General features: G+C 49.7%; 1 protein-coding gene across 1 annotated transcript in view; it reads right to left on the bottom strand.

The window, feature by feature from the left end:
- The window catches only part of LOC119393491 (uncharacterized), a 267,437-nt gene that overhangs the window by 160,073 nt on the left and 81,699 nt on the right, over positions 1–25,665 (bottom strand). The window contains exon 2 of the mRNA XM_037660537.2: positions 17,707–17,849. The gene's annotated coding sequence lies outside the window, so the exon portion shown is untranslated. The remainder of the gene's footprint in view (positions 1–17,706; positions 17,850–25,665) is intronic.

Raw genomic sequence — 25,665 nt, 5'->3', positions numbered from 1 at the left:
TGCGCCGACATCTGCCTCATCGGCTTCAGCCTACATCTACACGACTTCCAATGGCTCATCAATGATGTCCGGTACGATGCGGACTGGCCAACAACGGACCCCAACAACGTACGACAATCTGAGCGACTCATGCAAGGTGGCAGGCAGCCGTGGGCACGCCCGCTCCGCACGCACTTATAGTTCGAAATTTCCGCGCACTTTCTCACTCGGCTCTATTCTTCCATTCACCTTTTCCCGAACAACACCGGCACTGAGTCGCGCTCCCTACAAGGATTGCAGAAATACTTTCTCTTCCTCGCCAAATTCAATCACACCGCCTCCCTGCCCCCGATTCATGACCGGCTCCCACGCACCTCCTTAACATTCACGTCCGGCGTTAGTTCAACTATACATGACATCCATCGACGACTAAATAAGGCTACTGCGCGATTAAACGCGAGGGAGAGATTGGTAAGCTCCGTCAAAAGGATAAACCAGCATCCCGAAGTCTCAAACCTTTCCATTTCAACGAGGGTTATAACAGAGAGGGCGAAGATGCTCGCGCTCAAATCATCGCCGCCGCTTCTTTTGTTTTCACTACACAGAACGTGTGCACGGAGCGAGCTCGTTCTTCGGAACGGGGCCACGTGAAGTCGTTCATTCACCTCGCGGGACGGCGCAAAACACTCTGCTTAGGCACCGTAACATCCATCTTTCGCTTTGATGGGGTAAGACGCAGGGCCTTGCAATCATGCCCGCGCGCTTGTGAAGGCGCTGTGGAGGCGCCTTACACATATACAGTCCATCCATATTGTGGCTTCAAAGCGCAAATTGCAAATTCATACGGAAGTAATGTATACGTGAGAGTAAATTGTGCCGTCAGGTTCCCCATAGAACACCGTCTCCGCGGCATGCTAAATTACGAAAGTGCCAACACCATGTCTGAAACACATTAGCCCTATTTTATGGCACACGTACGCATATGAACACGCCGTGAGCGCCGCAAGCTCCCTCGACAGCACTCTAATATTACATACTGTTCTGTTCACTGCGTTTCTTGACCGCGTAGGAATGCGTATGTGTGAACGCGAGTGCGTTTATGTTCGTTCGTGTCACGCTCTAATTCGTAAGCAGTTTGTTTCGACAACGTCTGACTCAACCACCGCCATGGCGACGTCGTCCATCATACGCATACGAAACAAAGAAAATCGCAGAAGCGTACTTCACCACAGAAAGCTTCTTTATGAGGCGAAGACAGCTTTAAAGGCGCTACCAACATCCGTGCAGACAAGCATTCAGTATGGTGCTTCCTCTAAGTTCCTTGGTTCGTGGAAACTCGATGTTCACATTTTAGCGACAAAAAAAAAAAAGAAAAAAAAAACGCCAGGCCTGCGCTGAAACCGCAGCACAGTCACAGCGAAAGCTGGAAGAGCGGCGTTTCTAGAGCCCGTTAAGCTCTCTTGGAGCTACAATACAAGTACACTAGAAAGGTACCCACTACGCCATAAATCACAATTTTTAAGAAGTTCCGAAGCACCTACTAAGCCATTATTCGTCATTCTGCGGAGAGCGAGGCACCAGCTACACGTCTGTAAGGCATTATGTGCACTTTGTTGACGCGACGACTGATGACGATGAAGAATTATGGCTCAGCCCTTTGTAATGGGTTGGAATTTTAAACGGCCCACCAGTTATGTAATTTGCATTAGGTGACGCCCGGTCGCTATTTCCCTCTCCCGTCATGCTGTATAACATACGTTGACGTGGAAGAGAGACGGAGGGGGAGGGGGGGGCGAAGAACATTACTGAGACCCCAAGGAAATGGATCATGCGCTTATGGGCTTCCTTGGCAACCAATACAAGTGCACTTGCGAGGAACCCACTACGCTATAAATCATTGTAATTTCACTGAGACCCCGAGGAAATGGATCACGCGCTTATGGGCTTCCTTGGCAACCAATACAAGTGCACTTGCGAGGAATCCACTACGCTATAAATCATTGTAATTTTTGAGAAGTAGGGCAGCAGGCACTGTGCCATTTTTCGTCATTCTGCGGAGAGCGTTGGTACCTGCTAAACGCATGTAAGGCATTATGCGCACTTTGTTGATGCTGTGCCTGATGACGATGAAGAATTATGGCAGAGCCCTTTCTAATGGGTTCGAAGCATTGAACAACCTACTCATTGCGCAATTCGCATTGTGTGACGCCTCGTTACAGAATTCGCGTTGTGCGACGCTTGGTGCTTATTTTACTCTTCTACCACGCTATATTGCATATGCTAATGTGGTTCCTTCCCGACATGAAGCCTGTATAGGACCTTTTTGCAAAGCAGTTTCAAGCACCGGCATGGCTCAGAGGTTGAATACTGGGCTCCCACGCAAAGGGCCCAGGTTCGAACCTCGTTCCATCCTGGGATTTTTTCTTATTTCGTTTTTTTTTTCGTATTTCGAGCGATACTAGTTACGGACACCGGCGGCGGCGGCGGCGGCGGCGACGGCGGATAACTACGGCGCCAAAAACGGCCGGTGAAATGATCTCATAACTTTCGCTGTAAAATCCTGTTCTTCATCCCTTTCATGCCTTATCACTCACCTTAGCCATTCACTCAAAATCATGTAAATGATTACGCCTACGGGCTTAAGAGATACTCATAAAAGGCGGATGGCGTAGCTTTCGATGAGCGACAGAATAAAGTTCTTTCTTGAGTATATGGGCATTAGCAATGAGAGGTAAAACCGAATGAGCAGTGAAATAAAGGCTGCCAGTGGGGTGTGATTAGAACCTGCCAATTTCTTAACAAGTGACTTTTCCACGGATCCAACTAGTTCCATAGGACAAGTACACGTTTAAGCGTGGCATATTGCTCGATGGGCTACATTATTGCTGTATTTCGCTACCACTCGAAAAACAACAGGAATCGTGGAAGCACATATTCATTTCACATGGCCTCGGTTATGTCAACAGAAACCTACTTCAAGGCGGCTGTTGTAAAGACTCAAGACAACGCACAACGTCGGGTCAAGGTTGCACGCACGGAAAGAGGTGAAAGACGATCTTATTTCATGGCATGCAACATAGCAGCGTTTTCTGGGAAGCATATAAACTGAATATTCAAATATTGAAGCATCCTGCATATCACCTACAAAACGAAAGGAGATGCAGCTTTGGGCTGCACCTCACAACACTCGCCATCGCAGCGAAGCCAGCTTTAAAGCTCTCTAGGCACACACGTGCGGACACATGAGGAGTGTCACCAGGTTCGCAAGCTCAGGCACGTAATCTTATATTGCAAACTCTATGATGAGAACGGACAGCGCTACCGTGTGCGCGCTATTCTCGTTCACCGCACTTATTTGTGTCGTTCGAACAGTGTCCACTATGCGCAGCACCGAGATGAACCCATTCTGATCCGCAAGAATACACGTTCAACGGAATGGCTACTCGGTGACTTCGCAGTTGTCACTCGTCCGCCGTCGTGGTATAGTGGCTACGGTGCTCGGCTGCTGAGCCGAAGGTCGCGGCTCCGATCCCCGCCGCGGTTATTTCATTTCGATGGAGGCGAAATGCTAGAGGCCCGTGTACTGCGCGATGTCCAGTGCGCGTTAAAAAAAAAAGCCAGACAGTCAAAATTTCCGGAGCCCTCCACTACGGCGTGCCCCATAGTCATATCGCAGCTGTGGCACGTAAACCCCAGATATTATTAACGTTATTAGGAGTTGTCAGTCAGTCGGCTAAGAACCACGAGGCTGGCGGCAGCAGCGCGACGGCAACAGTGGTAATACGTGTCCGCATACCAGCGCAGCGTCACCTCAGTATACACTGGAGCAATCGCGCACAAGCGGCGGACGTGCTTGGCGACTCGAAAAGAAGGGCGCATATAAAACAAAGGGGAAATAAAAAAAGAGTCCCGCTGAAAGGGAGGAAAAGAAAAGTTCTTTCACGTTCGCCACGAAATGTCGAACGGTGGAGCGAGACTAAGCAACCCGTCACATTCCGGACACATGAAGAGACGACGATGAGAGACAAGACAGAGGGGAGAGAGAGAGCATGCGGAACAAAAGAGCGAGAACGGTGTCGCCGCGCTGGCGACGCGAGCGAAAGCGCGACAAATGTCCCGGAGCTCGTACACCGCGCCTCCCTGCGGACTTCTTATTCTTATTTTCCATCCCTCCTTCCTCAATACGTCGCAGAGCCGACGTTCTTGCGTCTGCGCCAGAACGATGTCTGGCGCGTCGACGGCAAAAACGCGAACAATTCGGCGCGTACACAAGACGTCGAGAGACGGGATGATGATGGCGGCAAGGGAAGAAAATGAAACGAAACAAAAGAGACCCTGGTGGTTGGATGAGCAAGCGAGACAAATGAAAGGTCGATGCAAGGACGGGACACGATGACGGCCCACATCGTAAAAACGTCCCTCTACATACTCGTGTACACTGTCGACTTTGAAAACTGGAGCTGCAATCTGAGGGAGTCGGAAATGAAATGCGGCAGTTCAAAGGCTTCACTGAACAACTAGGTCACATGTGACTTCACTGAACAACTAAGAGACATGTGACCGGACAATCTTCGCGGACTGACTGTATGGCAACAAAAGATTTTTCCAAAGAAGCTTCCGTACAATTCGGCTCTCTTGGTGCGCGAACAATGCACTGAGCTATCTGCCCGTTCTGCAGACCATTTCAACTACACCCAAGATAGTTGATACTATTTTAAAGCCTTTTGCCGTAAAATGGAATTTATCGCAATCGCACCACCGCTTCAGGGCTTCACGTACCGTCACGCGGCTTCAGATTCTGCAACTTTCTCGAACGGTACTCAAGAACTAAGGGCTCAATCCCAACCACTGTCTGTGGCAAAAAAAAAAAAAAAAAGTCGGTCCAATGATAAATCGCGCGACGATTAACCGGGGTGTGGCACATCAACGTATATGTAGTCACGCGCGAACCATAGCACTTCCCGTCAGGGACGAATACTCTACGAGGTCTAATTGCTTCCGACATGGCTACGATACATAGAAGCCCCTCAATAAGGTTGCAAGATTTAAGAGCGCAAAATGGCCGTGAACGAAGATATACGCAGTAGAGATAAGGTTCCATGCCGTCGTAGCGTACGCGGTTCCCGTGGCACAATATTCAGCCTTCGCTGTCCAGCTCTGTCGCTGTCCGGCACTATACGTCTAATTATGGGTGTTTTCTAAATGCCAAGAACATTAGCGCGAGAGCCCTGGATGCCAGCGGCTAATTACGATGAACCACGAGGGCGCCAAATATCTCGTGAAGCCGCACGTTGTCCAACGCTGAGTGAAGAGGAAAGTGTCAATTTATGTGTCAGTTTTACACGGCTGCCGTTTCTGGGCATTTGGCCCGAAGACACAAGCAATCAGAACGGAGAGGAGGGCGGGCAGCTGGCTCGCAGTCGTTACAGCCACGTATCATGCAAAAAGGCGCTCGCCAGCCTGACCGACAACACGAGCGCGAATGTCTCAAGCAGCACGCCGCGTTTCCCCACGCAACAACTCTTCTCAAGCCCCCCCCCCCCCCTCCCCCCCCGCCCCCCCTCCCCGGCCAAGCCCTCCCACCATACTTTCATCGAGGAAGGGAAGCAGAGCCAACCGGAGCCGCGGTCTGGAAGTAAGCCAACGCTACGGCCGCGTTACAAAAGAGCGCGAGATCTCGCCTGCTCGCACCGCAATTACGGCACTTTCCCCTTGGACGCGACACCCCAAGCGAGACGGTCGGGCCGCGTATGTGGAGCAAGTAGCCGCGCACGCACGCACGCGCACGCACCAACACACGCACACACACACACAAACACACACACACACACACACACACACACACAAGCGCGAAAGTACCTCTGCGACAAACGTACGGACACGCACGAACGTGCAACCCAGCGCACGTAAGCATGTAGAGACAGAGATAGAGAGAGAGTGAGAGCCAAGAAGGCCGCAGGGAACTCTGGCGGGGTCACCGACGGGCTACGGAGCCTGTCGCCTGCGGCGACGGCCACAAAGCAAGGCCTGGTGCGCGCACATATGAGATGCAGAACGGTGCACGTATAAACGCGTCGACTCCAGCGAAGCGTAGTGCATGCGCAGACAGCGAAGGCCGGAGGGGGCCGCGTAACAGGCGAACGAGCGTTATTTGCAACCAGCGATAAGAGTGCGCCCATTAGACGCAAAGCGGCCTGCCACTGAGAAAAGAACACCGAGGCAAAGCCGGAATGAATGAGCCGAGCCGCTCGGGGTGTTACGAGTGCCGCTGCTAGATCACCTGCGCTTGCAGAAAGCTCGGCGCTCGCGCCGCACTTCGTAACACCACGTCCCATGGTAAAGACAGGCTGCTGGAAGCGCGGCCGAGCGTGCAGTTCTTAAATGAAAACATGCCTGCCTACGCAGTGCTTACGTTTTTTGTTAGAAAGTGACTGATAAAATTCACAGCTAGGGTCGCTTTGCCTTCGCTTAAGACGACTCGAAGGCGACAGCCATCTTCTTTTTCTTCTCGGTCGATGTGTTGATTCTCCCCTGCCCCTCTGCGAAAGCTTTCTCTTGCACTGCACCCAGCATCAAAGGCATTGCAAGCATTCTGCACTACCATGTGTTGTCATGATGAAGTCACAAATTTTTGCGATCTGTGACGTCATATGTTGACGTCATCACGTGATGATTTTTTGCATCACCGTGTTGACGCCGACACCACCGAGGGTAGATTTTCGCGTTTGATGACGCATCTAAGGCTCATCATAATGTGCAGGACAAGCGTCAAAGGCAAAATAAGCCCTACAGGAGAGAAGACAATTACATTTTGGTGTCCTTAATGGCGGACAAAACCACGCAACGAGAGTGACCGACAGCCACCAAACGTTGACAAGCGCGTCGCTGTCGAGACGTGGAGGGTCAAGGATTCTCAATACTTCAATCTCTGCGCAGCAACCGGTGTATAACAGAACAGAACAGAACAGATTACTGACACAAATGTGAAATTGTGAGAACTGTAGACGCTGGGAACGGAAGGAAAGTATACGCTGCCCGCTTTATCTGATAACATAACAATTCCAGGATATATAAACAGAGGAACATGTCAGCGAGGACGAAGAATAAGCGAGACGTGCGCGTTTGAACAGTGGTCAAGCGAGAGTAACTCAAGAGCGGATGCAAACTTGTCTCGTACTAGCAACATGGAATTATTACTGTCGATATACTGGACATTCAGAGCATCTCCAAGGTCAGCCGCGCATTGGTTAAAGGGACACTAAAGGCAAATAACAATTTATGTGAGAGTGAAAGCTCAATGCGTGACAACGTCTAAAACGGCAATATTATCAACAGCAGTGCCCTACTTACCGAGAAATTAAGCTAAATGTATCACATGATGAGCGCCACGACTGGGACATTTTCGAAGTGATCCCGATGACGTATGAGAGTCTGCCTACAATAAATCACTAGTAATCAAACTAGCAGCAATAAAAAAAGAACCTTCCGAGCATCAAAAGACGTAATAAAATGCTGTTTGTTCGTTTCCGTTTGATTCATGGAAAAAAGAACCTCTGTGGCGTTGCTATGTGGGGAACGGCGCGCGTGGTTCAAAGGTTCCGTTTTGCCCAACTGCGCTTCGCCCGGCGCCCTGCTTCGCTCACGCGGTCGCGTCTCAGTGGTAATTTCGGGATCGCGTACTGCCGCGTGTGTTTTGCGCGCTCGTGAAAGTCGCTCTGACAGAAAGTTCCGACAAAATGCCGCATGCAACGACGCCGGCACTACGAGCCCTCAGCAGCATACCGCGTTCATCGAGGCTCAAGTCGCTGAAATGGAGCCCAGTGTCGCGAGCCAATGTCTCGTTGTCAAGTTCTCCGTCCACATCGATTGCGGCGATTGCGGCAAGCTTCCATGGCTTCGATGGCCGTTGTTGCTGCTGTGGGTCCCGCTACTTTCGCTCTGCTGCTACTAGTGTCGGCGGCCGCGCAGTAAAGGCGGGCAACGTTGGGCACGTCCGCAGTGACGTATGAAAGTAGGATTTCAGACGGGTGATTTGAATTGCGCTAACGCGATGCGGACCACTAAAACGTGTTTTTATTTCAAAATAAGCACTTCCTTGGCACAAAAGTAGCACTACGAGGTTTCTGGACCGCTATTTCAACGATCAACGTCAACTTAATATTTGCCTTTAGTGTCCCTTTAGCAAAGATATATCTATACACAGACAAGTGAGTTTTCTAGATTAAGATGATTAAGACAACGAGATGAAGAAAAAATACATCGACACCTAACTTTGATGCCTTGAAACACGTATAGTCGGTTCAAGGAACGTGGCAAGTGTTACTCATGAGTCGCCGTGGAACACGAAAAAAAGAATGGATCAAGAGCTCGTTTCTTTGTTACATACAATTAACCTAGCGAAACTAAAAGCAATGAAGTCAAGAACATTATACGGAAAAGTTTTCGTAGTCTTTAACTGTAGCGTAGCAATTATGATATAAATGAAAAAGAAATTAAGTTGGACGAAAAACCAACTTTGCCGCCGGTAGGAACCCAACCTATACAACATGCGGATAACGCGTCCGATGTTCTTCCAATTGAGCTACGGCGGCAGTCGCTCTCCCGTCCACTTTAGTGGGCATTTCTGTGCCTGTAAAGTTGGAAGTGTTAGCCAACGCCACTCGTAGCCATGAGAGCGAGTGCAGACACGGACGTTCAAAGCCAGGCCGCCGTATATACGCTAGCAGTGCACTCGATGCAGAAGAGCTCGCACTCGCGACAGCTTTCCAGTTCGTAATTCACGCTGCAACGAACCGACGCACGGGCGTCATTCCGTGAGAGAAGAGGAACTCTTGAGAGTCGTTGATCCGAATCCCGTCTCCTTTGCCAGAATAGATAGATGTACGGCAGCACGCACCAAGGAGTCTTGTACGCCGCAGGTTCTTCTCGTGCACCGCCTGTTCTTGGTGCGCGCACGAGGTAGTAGAGGGGTGACGAGAAAAAGAGAGAGAGAGAGAACCGCGACGTTACGCTGGAAAGACGCCCCTTCTTTTCAGAAAAGCAGGACGCGAGACGACGCGTACAACCCTGCAGCGCGCGCGACCGTTGCATATGTACGTTGGCGACACAAAAGGCTGCGTTACACCCGCACCTCCTGCCTCCTTTACTAACGCCCCTCACCCGCTCCAATCCATTACTTATTCTTCTCGCTCCCCTATTCGACAAAGACGACAAACTATGGAGGAGCGGGATCACGGCCCGTCTGCGGAGACTCGTCGAACTCGCTAGCAAGCAGAGCACGGCACGCCCGAGGCGCTATTCAGAAGCGCACGCTGCCGAGCGGGCCGCGGTGCGAGACGACGACGGGCCCCTTTATTCACCGAGCATCAACCGCCGACAAAGAGTTATTCGAATAATAACGAAAAAAAAATGGACCCGGACTTGTTATCCTGGCGAAAGAAAAATAAGGACTGGTTGCGGAAGAATCGAGCAGACAGGAACGACGGATCGGTCCCCGTGTGGATGGGAAGGACTGCGCATCGGGTTGCGCAACAAGCACCCTCTGTCAGTTATGGAAGCGTCGTGTATATCGCACGCGACCGCCACCGTAGCAAATACCTTTGTCCGTGTTCGTTCGGGCGACCGGTACGTATACGTGGGCACTGACCCGACCTGTCCGCATCCATTACCTTCAAAGTGCATTATGACGATTCGCTAATGCTGAACAGGGCCCCGTCATTTTCCGGGAGTTTGAACACTGCTGGTGGCATGATACTAACCGGACTCGTATCCTAACCAACGCTCGAGACTTTGGCAGGAACAACCGAAAGTTTCGTTTGGGTAATGACAGAAAGCGCCAGCAGATGTTGGAAATAAGCAGACCCACCGAGGTGATTGATAGCACGTTCTGCTCACTAGGACTATCGTGAGGATGCCTATACTTCCAGGGATCCTCGAAATACGCTGTGCATGTCGTGAAGAGTTTCGCATGCCCTTGTACTTGCGGTAGCTACAACTATACAATCAAGTTCACAGAAGTATTCGTATAGATAACGAACAAATGAAAGTCAAATGCAAATGCACCTATGAACTCTTCCCGCGGCTCTAACAAAACCAAACACAAGTGATGCCCAGCCAAGAAGTCCATACTTCTCGTAACTCTATAAATCTTCGCACGATGCACTTATCGTGTCGTGGCGAATCCCGCTGAGTGAAGTGAATTAGACAGGGTAGTAGTAAACTGGGCCGATCCCCCAGATTCTCATCTGCGCGTAGTAATTTAGTGGGCCGGTCGTAACACTACAGCACAATATATCTCCGCACAAGATAATATACGTGGTTTTGTGACGCAACCTGAGACCGGAGCCAGTAGGACGACACGTATCAGGCTCAGCCTGATACTAATACCATGACGTAGTCGCCGCGCAGGTGTAGTATCCTGACCAACCTTTTCTATCATTTCTCCTTAGCTTTTTCTTTCTTTCTTTCTTTCTTTCTTTCTTTCTTTCTTTCTTTCTTTCTTTCTTTCTTTCTTTCTTTGGTGATTTTAACCGAGCGCGTTGTCTTTATATACTTCGCAGGGTACATACGTATAGAGAAAAGTTTCACACATCTGAGGGGCGGATCGCGAAAAAAAGGAGGAAAGGAGGAGATGTTAGCCTGGAGGTGTTTCGGAGGCGTGACATTCGCGTTGTATCAGTGTTTACACGCTACAAATGCCACTTATGCATTATCAATGAGACCCCGAAGGACTTCTACCAACCCATCGCATCGTGGGAGTTGGAGAACCCTGAGGCGCTAATCCATAATCGGACATCTCGCTAATCGGGTCAAACGACACCAACGAAACTGTGTCGCTAAACGTCGCACACTACACAAAAGACGGTGCACTGCTGCGACAATATTATCGAGAGCGAATTCTACACGCTACACGTTATCGTTCATGATTTATGCCAACCCGGCTGCGAGCATCCAGAGGAAGCAACGTAGTACATACGTCCCTATACACATCCTACCGTGGATGCATATGATATCATGCCACGGACCAAACCTTCCGATAAGACGTATCGGTAAGACGCTACGGACAAGTTTTTTCTTCTTTTTACTGCCAAAAATGAGAGCGCGCGACAGAAAACAACCAGGCCACCCGCACGATACAAACAGCGCGGGGCTTCGCGTCACGCTTTCGCTGAAGCCGCGGCAGGTTTCGTGCGCCAGTTTAAAAGAAAAGAAAAAAATAGTAGAAGCAGAAGACGACCGATGGACCTGGCGTATATGCGAAAACGCGATCAGCGGCACGCGCAGAGAGAAGTCGAAGAAGCCCGAAAAAAAAAGCAAGACAAAAAAAAAAGAAGCAACCACGAAACAACATGAAGGCCATGGCCAGGACCGGGACGTATAGCACCGACACAGAAGCACAAGGGAAGCCAAACTAGACAGCATGCAGCGCCTTTCTCGACGCTACAGTACACTGCGATGGCTTCGCGGCCGTTTTCGAACGCGTGCTCCTCGTCGTCTCGACGCCACGTGCGCACGTCACGTCGTCCTGACCTTCCGAAACAGGAGTAGCAAAGGGTAAGCGCGCGCGCTGCTCGTTTCGGGAACGACGATTCGCATATGCGCAAGTATAAGAGTAGCAGTAGAAAAAGAAGAAGCGTGGACGCAGATAAGAAAGGGACAAGGAATAAGAATCGGGTCGGACACCTTGTTCCACGGAACGAGCGACCGGCGGCGAGGAAAAAAAAAGGGCATGGCGGCAGCGTATAGCCACATCGAAAGAAAGAACCGCCAACGCGCTTTCGCTTCTTATAGGTTCCTCGACGGCGCGTGCTATATACGTTATAAGGACGCCCTAGAGGACACACGAAAAAGAGGCGGACGAAGAAGACATATGCGACGTACATACAACACGAGCGTAACAGCGCGAATACGCCTGATCTAATGCGCCCGTTCGTTCGGCTCGAAGCTGCATGCTCGCTCCCTCTTGTCGACCCCGTCTACCACCCACAGAGTTGAGTTCGCTCGCCTGTCGCGGCACATAGGCGAAGGAAAAAATGGGAACACGCATGTTTCAAATCCCGTTTTTAAGGGTCGCGACCACAGTTTATAGAGTTCCTCCTTCTAGCCATAGTAGTCCGTTCTTTTTTTATTATTTTTGCCCATACTCTATAAACGGCGTAGAGGTAAACGAGGGCCAAGGTTACTTCTTTACGTTAGGTTAATGTACCGCTTGAAACACAGCGTTACAGCAGAGCGAAGGCCAAGAAACGGAAAGCGAGGGAACGACTCAAATGCGTGGATGAGGCCGAGCTCGAAAGGGAGGAGGCAATGGGAACAAAGTCCGATTTGACGCCGCGTTGACCCCGATGCTGGAAAAAGGAAAACGCCAGAAACGAACACAAGAAAATTTAGATAAAATCCGCGCACTATATGCCATAGGGAGTGGGTCGGTAGAAAGGAGAGCGCTTTGCTTTTGCGGGCTAAGCGGAGATTTACGGCCACTCGCGCTTGACGCCCGCTTTGCCTGATGAGCAGATAACCAACCACGTGTACAGACACACACACTGAATCGAAGGAACACTGACGCACCAAACGAACGTAGTCCCGCCTCTACCTGTGTCTGCGATTTCTCCACGGTATGCGATGGCAACCATTTCTCATCGCTTTTTTTCTTTTCTTCAGCTCGGATTGCTATTAAGGGCACTTCAGGAGGGTTGTTTGAGAGCGCTCCGCCAGCTCTCTGAAGCAGTGTAAGAGAGAATTAATGCTTTCTATCAATGAATCTTTTGTCTTAGAAACTCCTTTTATGGCTATAGGCTAAATTATGCATCCACCCATTCCAAGCGCAAAATTTTGCACATAAGTTGCTGACTAAAACGCGTTCTTGGGCTAGTTGGTGCATGGTCTGACAAAAATTTGGAGGCACAAAGGAACAAGGACAAGAAATGACAGGACAGGAAGTTGCTCTGTATGTGCATACAATGCATACACACCATCGAAGGTATTCCAAAGGTATTCCAAAAACCGATCGGAAATCTGATTTGGAGCAATTTTTGAAGCAGCAAAATTTCCGTTTTGAAGCAGTATGGAGCAGCAAAAATTTTCATCTTGGAGCACTTTGGAGCAGATAATTTTGCATCTGGGGGCACTCTGGAGCAGCAAATTTTACATCCTGGAGTGCACTACAGAAGCATATTGCATTAACATTCAAGCCCCTGAATATTATTATGGGGCTCTTATGAAGGCTAGAAATATTTCGATTCATTGAAAATTTCATGGAAAAAATCATCTTAGGAGAACTCCATACTTCCCTCGCTAATGAAAAAATAAGGGCTCATGCAGTTGAGTGTTCTGGATTAACCTCTTCGGCGATTATTTTCGACACTAACAAATAAACAGAATACCGGATCAATAAAATTGCATTTTATGAAATAACACTCTAAATACATCTATGTGGTTATCAGCAGACGTGGTAGACTGTCACATATAGGAGGTGACAAAGAAAATGTGATAGAAGAAGAGGAAGACGTCAAGCGTAGCCTGACGTATAACCGCACGACGAGAAGAAGAGAAAAACGAAGTCGAACATATAAAAGAGGAAGATGACGTGGGCAGAAGGGCCCTGGGTGTTCGATCGTGAGCGCGGGAGGCGGGCACGAGCGTCGCCGGCCTGTGTACCGGGCGCTCCGGCTCCCTTTGTTCTACGGCATCGCACCGTAGTCTCGTGCTCCATCGCTCTACGGCATCGCACCGTAGTCACCGGACATCGAAGGACACGTCCTAGGAAATGGATGGCAGGCGCGAACACCCTCAGCGGCCAGGGAGCGTCATCGGCTTGTGCACCGAGCGCAGCGTCCTACGGCACCGCTCCGTAGCCCTTGCCTGAGCTAGGTCCTGTTCCCGGGAAACGCTGGCCAGCCTCAAGTACCTGCGACGCACAGGTCATTGAACTGCGAGCCTCCCAGCCTCAACGACAACGCCAGCTCGCGTTCCGTACCAGAGAAAGACAGCGTCACCGACTTGTACGCCGACGTTGGCTCCAGGGACCAACGCAACGCCTCGACTCATCTCGCATGGAACGCTGTGAGTTCATTAAGCGACGAACGCTTCATACGGTTTAGCGACTTGTATCACTTGTTTGTTGACTGTATGATAGCTTTGTTTAGTACCGGTATTTTTTTTTTTGTTTGCAGTGGTTTGGGGTAACAATGTGTGTTTTTCTTTTTCTGTGTAATTAAAATAGGTTTGTGTAACGCTCTCGCCTTGTCCATGCCTTCTGGCCGACTGTTATCCGGAGATCCGCAACGCCGCAATGTACCGCAGGGCCTCAATGCCAAAGAGCCACACTGTCCCTGATGCATTCCCCTAAGAAAACTCCAAGGCGAAAGCCAGGTTCTTTTTCTTCTCGATCGACGGGTAGATCCTCCCCCTCCCTCTCTGCAAGCTTTCTGCACCTCACCTGGTTTTGCGCTAGCTCCATGATCGGCGCACCGATCACGGAACCAGTGTAAAGCGACGATGTCATGTGATGACGTCATCACGTGACATCCCGATATATGACGCCATTATGACGTCACAAGTTTTGACGATCTATGACGTGATGATGACGCCATCACATGATCATTATTTTTAGCATCAATCGATTGACGCCGCCGACGGTCAATTTTCGTGTTTCATAAAGCATCTAAGGCTTTCGCATTAATATTGCGGATTGAACGTTAACAGCCTAGCCGTTAACAACCTGGCCTTACATACCAAACTGTCCTCCACCATGTCACCTCTGTGCCATGCGCGAAACAGCTTCGCTTATCATCCACTTCACAGAGTGAAATGGCTCCTCAATTTTTTTTTAAATTTTTATTGTGATAGCAATGATATGGACACACTCGGCGGATTTTTGTCGTCGCCGTTGCCGTAATTTTCCGTATAAAGTACAAATTATTAACATCACCACGCGCACTCTAGCCGCGGGTAAAAGCTCGCGAGCGCTGGCGACGAACGCGGCTGAAGCGGAGATTAAATTAGCCGGCCTTCTGTCTCCGTCGCACGGAGAGCGCATGAGATAACATCCTCCCGCGTGCGGGCCTACCGTCGATTGCTCATCAAACAGAGAGGAAACTCCCCACCCCCCTCTTTCGTAAGGAGCACGAAGGGATGCCAAGGGAGCGGGGGGTGGGCACATCGTTCGAAGGGCGCAGTCGCTTGCGCGCCCGCTATCTCGAGGCATCAGGAGACGGTTCGTAAACTTGCTGTGCTCTCAACGCTTACTTCGCGTTAAGAGAACTCAGAGCACGAAAACGCTTCGGTTCCTGGAGCGGCCATATTCCGTTAAACCAGCGTTTTCTTCAGTTACGCGAGATCGGATCCAAAAGAGTTAGCAGCTAGCCTTACCTCGTTTTGCAATACAATTTCTTGGTATCACATTCATAACTGAGTTTTTTTAACCGTCAGCTATTGACCCTCGAAAGCGAGGGGCGGACGTGTAGCATCGCGCAGCCGCTTCACTGTGGGCCGTGAGCGACGGGCCTGCTACTGACAGCTGCGCATTTGCGGCTGCTCCGACCATGAGATGTGCTTTTATTAATGAGATTACATTTTTAAAAAAGCAAGCAAAAATTCGAATTGGAACCCTAGCACGTGAGCTCGAAAGGGCAGGGCCTTTTAGGGGATATTTACCGCAGAGTGATTACAAACTGGGATGTGCTGGTGGAAGGAATTACGAAAAGGCTCTTCTGGATGGTTCTTCCATGGATAAAGTATATCCGAGGAAAAGTGTCAACGCGTTCCCACCGTTCGCGTGCTCTTCCATAAACGCGAAGCAAGGAAAATTCGATATTGTTCCATATATCTACTGCTAGCGATCCCAGATTTCATTCCACGATGTCCAGAAACAGAAGTGACAGACATTTTAGCGGCACGCATGTAGTTATTACTGAACATTGCTCTCCTTGCGTGCCATGCGACGCTTGAAACGACCTATCAGTAGCGTTTCTGGAACAGACGACGTCCGTCGATGAATCGCCGTCGCACTTTCTCGCTACCGATAGGCCTAGACGTCACGAGCCTCTGCGGAGAGCGCGTTTTGCTGTCGAGCCGACTTGCAGAACAGAAGCTACGTCGGCACCGTGCATGACATCGTGGCTTACTCGGGACGCACGCGCGAGCGCTTTTTATTCAGCGGAATAATTCTTGGTCCACGGTTACGACTTTGGCAGCCCCAAGATCAAGCTGAACATGTTCTGACGCGCCGGCGGTGCGATTGCCGGTGATAGACGCCCTCCAAACGCGAGACTTTGGCGCAGTTTGGCGCAATTTTCGTCGATATTATCAGGATGGCGCAGTAAATACAATTTGGCGCACTTTGGCGCAGGAGTGGAATCACTGATGTATGTATGTATTTATGTATTATGTATGTATGTATGTATGTATGTATGTATGTATGTATGTATGTACGTACGTACGCATACGTATGTGTGTGTGTGTGGGGGGGGGGGGGGTGCGCGCGCGCGTGTTTGTGTGTATGTATGTTTGTTTGTGGTGGTTGGTGGATGTTGGTGCGTGGCCGTTCTTAGTTGGTGGAGCGATTTGTCTGGTTAATTCCGATAACGAACGAGACTGGCCTATTAAATAGGTACGGAGTTACCAGCACCTTAAAGCCTTCTTAGAGGTACAAGCGGCTCCTAGCCGCACGAAACAGACCAATAACAAGTCTGTGATGCCCTTAGATGTACGAGGCCGCACGCGCGCTACACCGAAGGAAGCAGCGTGTCTTAATCCCTGTCTGAAAAGACTGGGTAACCCATGGAACTTCTTTCGTGATTGAGATAGGGCTTGAAATTGTTCCCCTTGATCGAGGAATTCCCAGTAAGCGCGAGTAATAAGCTCGCGTTGATTATGTCCCTGCCCTCTGTACACACCGCCCGTCGCTACTACCGATTGAATGATTTAGTGAGGTCTTCGGACCGATGTCCGAAGCGGCCTTTTGGTTGCGCCGGTCTGTTCGAAAGATGACCAAACTTGATCATTTAGAGAAAGTAAAAGTAGTAACAAGTCATCTCGTCGTATGTATGTATGTATGTATGTATGTATGTATGTATGTATGTATGTATGTATGTATGTATGTATGTATGTATGTATGTATGTATCCGTCCGTCCCTGCCTGCCCTATCTATCTATCTATCTATCTATCTATCTATCTATCTATCTATCTATCTATCTATCTATCTATCTATCTATCTATCTATCTATCTATCTATCTATCTATCTATCTATCTATCTGTCTATCTGTCTGTCTATCTATCTATCTATCTATCTATCTATCTATCTATCTATCTATCTATCTATCTATCTATCTATCTATCTATCTATCTATCTATCTATCTATCTATCTATCTATCTAAATCTTACCTCATACGAAGTAAAAGCTGGGTACACAACTCAGTCAACAGACTGAACTTGACGGAAGACAATGCTGCTGTTTTAACAGAAGATAGTCGACAGTATAGTCAACATCAGTCATCCATTTAGCCCTCAACATAGAAGAGAGCGGTACGCAGGCATCACATTCTCGAGGAAGCGTCCCCCATCACCGAGCATCAGGTCGGGGTATCTCTCTCCCCATTAGAAAAACAGGTGGATACCCGGCTTCACCAGGAATCGAAGCCAGTACTTCCCGCATTGGTGGCGGACGCTCGCCACTTGACTACCGCCGAGGCCGAGAGAGCAAAGTGAGCAGGTGCCACCACTCACCTCGATGCGCTAGGAGAGTCGACCCCTGGTCCTCAAGATGAGTCCATGGGAAGAACACTGGTCGGTGTGCGCAATCTGGTGCGCCGCTGCGCCTGCCGACACTTGCAGCCGGTATCCAACGCCATGCTTCTCTTAGTCCCTACCTGCGTGAGAGAGAGAGAGCAAATACAGTGAAACCTCAGCGATACGAATCTCACGGGACCACCAAAAATATTCGTATCATCCGAAATTCGCATCAGCAGAAAGCATGGAAAATTAGCATGCGACAAAAGAAAGCTGGCGTACATTTTCATTTATTGTTTTTCAGGGCCGCAGCGACGTCCGCAAGAACCCTGAATGATTGTCAGTTAAGTTTTTAGACGTCGGCAATCATACGAGCACTCATAAATATATGGCCCGTACGCGCGTATTTAATTAATGAACCAGGTGCGTTGTGACCCGCGACAGCAGCAGCCCCTTTAAAATTTTAGTTTGCTTTTTTGCATGACACCGGAGTACACGTACGCGTCCCTCTGCTCTCCCTGACGCTACAATTTCCTCCGCAAATGAGAACCTCTCATGCGTACGCCTACGATATTCAACGTCTTTAACGTATTCTATATAAGAGTTTGTGCACGTATCATTATACAGTTTGATGCACTAACAGTAGTCACCAATTCGAGCTTTTCTGAGTTCATCTCGTCTACTTTCGACGAAAATCGCTCAGGATTACATAAGGCTGCGATTAGCATCATTGCCAAGTATTGCCAGGCAAGACAAGCCACGTGAGCCAAAACAGGCTCTGGTGTTTTGCACGTTTCACACGTCGTCAAAGCGGCAAAATATGGACGGTACCTGCACCGCCCTCAATGGAGTAACACACACAGGACGCGGCTCGTAACATTTCATTTTTTATCGCTGCTACTGGGAGATAGCAGCGACCGCCGCACTCAGCGAAGCCGTTCTTCGCGACCCTCGGTGAATAACAATGACTCGTGGTGTTGTCAACGGCGTGGCAATTTTCACGCCGCGGCGCCCGCGCGAGCTGCATTTCAAACCATTGGCAAAGGTTAAACGATCTCAATATGGCACAGAGGCTGAAGGTGTCATTATTTCGAATGACCTAGGTTAATGGTTTCCTAAACGCTGCGAACAATGAAAGTGCGCATGGCTCACCTTATCAGCCCTTCGTTAAATGGCGCTCCATACCATTAAGGCGATGCATAGGCCAGATTAAGAGCCAGCCATATACAAAAAGCAGCCAGCTTTGAATGTTGTGCAGTCACGGCTATGGCGCTGCGCTGATGAGTACGAAGTCGCGGGTTCGATTCCCGGCAGCGACGGCCGCATTTCGATAGGGGCGGAACGCCAATACACTCGTGTGTTGTGCTTGAATCGCGTGCGTGTCAAAGAAAGCTAGCCGATCAAAAATGATCGCGAGTTCAAAACTGATCTTACGTTGTCGATCACAACCATGCAACCGTCCAGTTCAGGACGTTAATCCACGAAATTTAGCATTTACCAGTACAACATACTGTTGGTCTTGCGCGATGACAATGTGTAATTATCACAAATAAAAAACGTACACCAGGAGTCGAGGCAAACAAGAAAAGGCACTTGCACTTGTCTACTTCGTCTTATTGCGCTCGTTTTTATTTGCGCTAATTCCACATTGTTATAGTATTAGCCAAGACGCAAAAGCCGTTAACAAAAGTGATGAGCAAAACGAACCTTCACGGAGAACGACACGAACCAGCCAATATCCAATCAATTGTAGCACACATTACCCACGATGTACAGTGTTGCCCCATTTCCCCTGTCTAAAGTCGGCTAATGTGAAAGCTTTAATGCATATCCATGCGCACGTGCCGCACGTTTATAAGATGCACATCACTTTACGGACTACCGCCTTTCGAGTTCTTCCACACCTGATCTAATTCGCGGCACCCTTATCTTTTTCGGCACAATGTTTACGCATGCTGCGACTTCACCATCGTCTTACACGCGATTGTCTACCGAACGTAATAACAAACGATGCATTCATCTTAGCAGAATGTGCAGCGCCTGCTATAAGTCTATGAAAAGTGGAGACATATGCATGCATCCATGGTTTGCGTTTTCTTTTTCGACAACCAGGAAAGTGCTACCAGTAAGCATGGCACTAAATAAAACACGCGACATCTCCTTGCACTATATTCGCTCATGAAGTAGCCTTTTCTTTTTTAAGGCTTATGTATATGTTGCAATGGAAACCACACAAAACAGCAATTATGGTACGGAAACAATAGGTTTCATTCGTATACACAGTCCCTCCGGGTCAGAAATTTCTCGAAGGTAATTTATACTATTTACAACTATGCATATATAATCGCATTACTACCAAATTATTCTTTCAACGTATTTTCGTCGCTTTACAGAATAACTCCAGAAGACAGACCCACAGGAGATGACCCAAATAAATAAATAAATAAATAAATAAATAAATAAATAAATAAATAAATAAATAAATAAATAAATAAATAAATAAATAAATAAATGCAGAAAGAAAACTATACCGATGGTCGTAAGTAAAACACAGAGCTCTCCTTGAAAGGAAGTGTCCCGACGACTTACATTAGAATTCTATCAGCTGCAACTTCTCGGCAAACGCTTCCTTCCCTTGACATACGGACGTAGACTGAAAGAGCGGTACGGTATTTTACTGTGCAGCTTCAACTTGCCACCCCCACATCTCGGCGTGGGCGTGCACACACGAACCAGCAACTTCAACAGCAGAGAAGCAGGCGCAGAGGAAGTGAAGATCGGCGATGGGAGAACAAAAGGCCCACCAACCCACACGTGCCGACCACCGGAGCGAACGTCCGTTCAGCGGCGTCTGGCTGCTACGCGGTCAGCACCAATCCAGTCGATTCTCGGAGGGCCGACGACGTAGGCGTCGTCGTCGCTGGGCCTCGGACGCACACGACCGCCTACACCGAAACCAGCACGAAGACGCGAGCGCGCACCGGTGAGCGCACACCAGATGAGCCGTGGAGACACGAGCACCGAGCGAAAATTCTACATGGGCGGTCAAGTTTACAGAAGTGAAGCACACTTGGACCACGAAGTTGGAAAAAAAAAATTAAATAATGCAGAGTGACACGGCAGAACGACTGAGTTGACAAAAAAAAAAAAAAGACAAGTCGACGCGACGCACACACAGACACGTCAGGGAATCAAGGGTGGTGGAGAGAGATGCAGTCGTCGCGGCGGAGTGCAGTAGCCGGTCCGCTCGCTTCTGAGTTCGCACAAACGATGGCACGACGCGTAGCGGCGCGAGAGAGCCCCCCTCGATGCAAGCACGGAGGAGCGAAAGAGGAGCAAGCACGGCCACAAAAGGGGTGCAGTGGAGGAGGGAGGCAGGGAAGAAGAAGACGCGGGGGAGAGCGAGCAGCGGTCGTGGCGCAATCGGGAGACCCGATCGCGCCGCATCCTCGTCGTTCACTCGGATCGCCGGCAGAAAAGAATCCTCCCGCATGGGCGCGAGCGTCGTCTCCCGCTGAAAATATGTGCGTGTGTGTGTGCGCGGATGACCTGCTTGCTCTCATAACCCTCACCCCCGCGCCGCAACTCTCCGCGGGAGGTGGGTGCGAGCAACAAGCAACAGGGCGGCTTCGAGCAGCGACTTCATCCCGCTACGCTATATGAAGAACGGCCGGTCCCAGCTCCGATTGCCTTCCAAGGAGCAGGAGGGCGGCACGCGTGCACCCACTGCCCCACGATGCGCACGCTATGCCTGTATGCGTACGTCACCCAAAGATTGTAAGCGTATTTCACATACATATAGGGCCGGCGATGATGCACGTGCCCTATTTTTGACCGGGATTGGTGCTCCCTGCCCTGCGTGTCATCAAATGGGGTGGCCCCCTGTCGTTTTAAGGCACTTGACGCGTACGCTAAAAAAAAAAAAAACCTCGGCAAACAAGCGGTACAGGGTCGCCGGCAGCGACGAACCAGTACCGTGACTAGACGATACAGTCCCGTTGTTCTCATCCTGTTCCATAATTTTTGATGGACCGCGCGGAAAAAGGGACCTCATTATTACGCGCGATCCAACGTGGAAGAAGGACTGTGTCAGACGAAGGAAACATAGCACTACCAACCCGAGACCTCGGGGTCGAAAGCCAGTGCCTCGAAAACTCGACCCCAGCAACTGCATCATTTCTTCAACGCTAATGGAACGCTTTTGTTTGGCAACGTATTTGCATCCACGGCATGAATTGGTCGAAGTGCACTTGCACAGGACCAGTTGTAGGATAGCGACATTGAAGCTGCTGTAGCCCAGTTTGTATACATACACTTTGACCAGTAGAAACACATACACCAAGAACACGCGTAGAAAAAGCGATGTCAACAACATTGGCGCTACTGAGCAAATAGGAACTAAGCTACGCTTGACGGACACTCATTGAACAACAACGCAACATGCAGCCTTGCTTTTACAGACGCGCATTGCCCTCCCGCCTTTACGAAGACTCGCTGAATGGGCAACATCAGCGCACACCGCTTCTTGCAGAGATAAGCCATCTCGCCATCTCCTTTTATAACCACTGCTCCCTCCGCAGGAATCTCAATCGCCCCCGACGTGAAGGGAAACCGCTGCAGTCGAGGCGCATTTGGAAGCGCATTTCAAAGGGGATCGCCGCCCGCCCTGCTGCCGTGAGCGCTGGCTGAGGTCGGCGACTTCAGCTCCCTCGTGTGACTGCGACTCGTATCGTATGCGAGCATCATTCTCCCTGCAGCGTTATCGCCTGCCGCTTAATTGCATCATGGGGTACAACATGGCTCAATTACTCGATACAGACACGTGAATGAATGGGTCACTGTCTTTCGCTCTTATGAAAGCAGACTGTCCTGTGGCTTAAGCGGGAAGCCGGTTTATATGGAAGAGCGGCGCAAAAACGAAGGGGGGAGGCAAGCAGAAAACACGGGGCTGCTTCGGCACCCAATCACGCCATACAGAGAATAGGAAATTATATACAAGAACCTGTACGTTCTCGTACGTTATATAATCAAGTGTTGCCTAAGACGTAAGGGGAGTGGAGTTGTTTTCGATAACGCATACCGGCCAGCCTGGGTACCTCGAAATTCGGTATATTCGTAAAGCGGAGAGTGGGGCTGGCGGCATGCGTTTTTATTTATTGTTTCTCGGGGCCGCAGCAGCGCCACAGACCGCTCTTTATGACGAACAATGAACTTTTTAGACGTCAGCGATCATAGTGGTACTCGTATTTATGTGGCGCGTGCACGCGTTGGTAATTAAGGGTAAAATGCGCTGTGTCCTGTGACAGCATCGTTCCCAATCTTGGTACGCTCTTTCACATGACATCAATGTACACCGACGAAACTAACAAGCGTTCCCGCACGGTATAGACCAAGGCCAGAAAGCTTTAGAACCGAAGTTGAACGTTGTGGTTATTATTTTCTTTTACGCGGTGGGGCTAGGGTTGCTTTTCGGCAGGTTCATGATTTGCCCGCACAATGAGGAGGCCTGCTCGAAATTCGGGAGTCTCCCAGGAAAATCGGGAGACTTGGCAGTTATGAATGAATGCATCATTTGTATCTCGCAAACGCGGTTGCTCATGTACAGATAGGCATCGATTCGCGCGCTCAATAATCATGCACGCAAGCCATCTTCGCTGCTATGCACGCGTCTAACATTCGACAACTGCCCGCAATGCAGTGTCCGTAGAGGGACGTAAGATACGCTACAGTTGCGACGGTGCAAGATAGCAGACGTTGCCCACGTCAGGCGCGACGCTAACGTAACAGTAGCGTCCATTATGCTTCCTACATGGCTCACCACGGAGATAACGTTGATCTTTACGAGGCGGAAAGGCGAGTGCAACCAAGACAACGGAGCCGGAATGGCTGGCGCGTTGTTTATTTCGGGTGTCGCAAAGGTAGAAGGGGACCGATTTTCTCTTCCATTTTCAACTTCAAAAGTTGAAAACGGAAGACCGTAACTGTCTGTCATGGTGTGATCACCTAAACAGCAGTGTATAGAGAAGAAATAGGGAAACATAAGAAGAAACAGTCGAACAAGAAGACTAAAGATGAATAAGCGAAAAGGACATGCTAACTGCGCGGCACGTGTACAAATAGTAGACGCACACTGTGTTCCGGTACGGCAAGAAGAGTCCGGAGGACCGATTTTAGAAACAAGCGCACGCGCAGACAAACGCGCGCACAGCGCGACTGAAACCAAACGTGAAGTTCGAAAATACAAATAAATAAAACGACGCAGACGCGTTTCGAGAGAGGAGCGTTAGAGGACAAGTGCACATTTGGAAACTGGATTGCTTACAGGGAGGTGGCTGTGCGGACCCAACGAGCACGGTACAAGAAATCGCCAATGAAATGCACTTAGCGTATGCTGTTGACCCCCCACCCCCCCTTCCCCCTTTTCAGGAAAAAAGAGAGCAAAAGAAATGTGGTCGAAGCTGTGAAGAAAAACCAATAAAGGAAGGACGTTTGCCACATCCCACGGGATGAAGACAACTTTGCATACGACACTCAACAGCAATGAGTTTAGGAGCGCCGGAATTGCGGCTAGACAGCAAAACAAACCGTTCATTGGACAAGTGTGTTGACTCAGTTGAAGAACATATAAAAAGGAACTGATTGCTTTTTTTCCTGGACTCCGTGAAAAGCGTCTTCTTTAAATGGAGCTCGAATACAGGTGTTCCACGCTGTTTCTCCCCGAAAGTATACATCGCGAATGACTATACATACGACCCAAATACGGCCAGCGACATAATTGTTGCAAACGCTCGCGATATCGCACGAAATCAGTCAATCGCTTGACCAGCACGACCATATTTTCGTTTATCAGACGGATTCCACCCACTCGGCCGAAACCGCGGTTTTCCTGTGTCACCCGAACGTCTTCCGCTACCCGGTCATCTTCCCTCTTTCTCGGCAGCTTCTACTTTAAAACACACGTCAACCTCATTGGATTGTAGAGGATGTCGCAAGCGTGCCAAGATACAGCTGGATTCCTTGCCGCATATAGCCGTATCATATGGCGGCAAGCACTGGAATTCGAGAAGCCAAGACCGTTCTTTCATGTACCCGCACTCGGGAGGAGGGGAGGGGGGGCATTGCGTAAACTTCGCGCCGCTTCCTGCCAGCACCGATCGCGACATTAAGGAACGCGGCGCACGTGCGGAGAGCTCAATTCGAGAGTTTAAAAACAGACGCAACAGGATGTTGGTCTGAATGCATGGTGCGCCTTGTTACCGACAGCTCTACCAGACGGTCAAGTGTACATGAGACAAGCATGGAGATACGCACGAAGCTTATAAGATGAGTTCACGGGAAAACAAACGTTCTTCTCAGAACACCGCCTCCGTCAGACAGTTTCCCAGGAAACAATGTCTGGACGACAGCAACGCAGTCGAGTACGCAAAGGACGCTTGCACCCGACAGGGAGGGATCGTCAGGTTCACTGTAACCGTAACGGTTCAGGAACACACCACCGATGCACGGAGTGTTGCGTCCCAAAGGACGGAACAGCGGACGGAACAGCGATGCCGCGAAGGGCAATTTGGTGACGCACCTCCACCAAGTGTAACGTGGCTAAGGGCAAATTAGGAACGGCGATCGTCAACCAACCATAATATACGAGAAAATGCTACATATAGTTTCATGGCTACCACCAGTCTTCTTCAGCACACAAGGTATATTAGGGGACTGCAGATTGATACTGTTCTCCTTGTTCGTTGCCTTATTGCCATTTCTTCAGTTTCCGCGCCATCAAAATTCGCGTGACAGCAGCCCTAAAAACTTCGCGCGGATCGAATGGCCGTATCCTACAGGAAACTGCGACGCAGTCGTAAGCTGCACGCAGGTCGCGAGACGTGAGGAATCGCGCAGCCGTTCCCGCGTTCCGATCCACGTTCGTGGATTAAAGCGCCTGCTTCAATCCTCTTAGCTGCC

This window comes from Rhipicephalus sanguineus, chromosome 5, assembly GCF_013339695.2.
Source record: "Rhipicephalus sanguineus isolate Rsan-2018 chromosome 5, BIME_Rsan_1.4, whole genome shotgun sequence".
NCBI classification, from domain to species: domain Eukaryota; kingdom Metazoa; phylum Arthropoda; class Arachnida; order Ixodida; family Ixodidae; genus Rhipicephalus; species Rhipicephalus sanguineus.
This window is presented reverse-complemented; position numbering and strand designations above follow the sequence as displayed.